Consider the following 1,048-nt stretch of genomic DNA (forward strand, 5'->3'; position numbering starts at 1 on the left):
ATCCCTTAAAACAAAGATCTATGCTTGAGATGGGGTCGTCAGTTCCATACTTTTCTCAAACCATGTCTCCGATTTCTCTCTGACAGAATGGGAATAACTTACATTAAAGTTGCCGGGAACCGGTGGTTCCAACACCCCTCAGGTTTCAGTTCGGCTTGTCCGCCTCTACTTCGGAGTTTCACAGCTTGACTTAAATTCAGCTGCCCAGAATCACTGCCTTGCTTTCCATTTAATTAGCAAGGTGTTTAGATTGTGCAAATAAGTTGTTTGCTCTCATGATGGATATTGAAGCTACAGGCTTAGTCGGCTCTTCTCAGCAGGCGTAGAAAAACCTGAAACGAAGAAAAACAAATCAAGCAATGGTGAATTTCTCTACTTCCTGGATCGGGTAACTTGCTCATCCAATGACAGCCATCTGGTGGGCAGCCAGATAGGACTGACTCTCAGCCTGTAGGTCTCTGTCCAGCACCCTCCAGCCCCTGCACAGCTGGAACCTCTGCTCAGTGAAAGCTGCTAGCAAGTGAAAAGGAATTCTCATTCACTTCTGCTCCTGAGGACCAACAAGGGACAGCGAGGAAAGCTAAAAAAGTCTGAGGTTTAAACGAGAGCCCATATTTAACTTTCCAAAATGGTCTTGGAATTTTAGAATCCAGATAACCTTAAATCTCACAATGCTATGGTACCAAACTGAAGAATAAAATAATCTATAATATTACAATCCGATGGACTCCAGAGTGACATGATTTATTTTTAGTTGATGGCTTCAGATGTCTGATGGCTTCTGTTGGACCATTCAGAGGGAGATATGGGTCCTGCACCTGATGCAATAGAGTGGTTTTCTTAAACTTCTTGGATAATAATCATCACTTTTATCACTTGTTAAACATACCCTGCTAAGTCCCTCCCTGGAGAGTCACATACAGTGGGTCTGGGATGGGACCTGAGATTTGAGTTCTTAACATTCGAAAAGCTTGGGAAATATTGGAGGAGAATGAGGGAATAGTCTGCTTTTAGAATCAGACAGCTTCAGGCTTAAATCCTGGGTCTT

The sequence above is a fragment of the Eptesicus fuscus genome, chromosome 5 (genome assembly GCF_027574615.1).
Source record: "Eptesicus fuscus isolate TK198812 chromosome 5, DD_ASM_mEF_20220401, whole genome shotgun sequence".
Taxonomy (NCBI): Eukaryota; Metazoa; Chordata; class Mammalia; order Chiroptera; family Vespertilionidae; genus Eptesicus; species Eptesicus fuscus.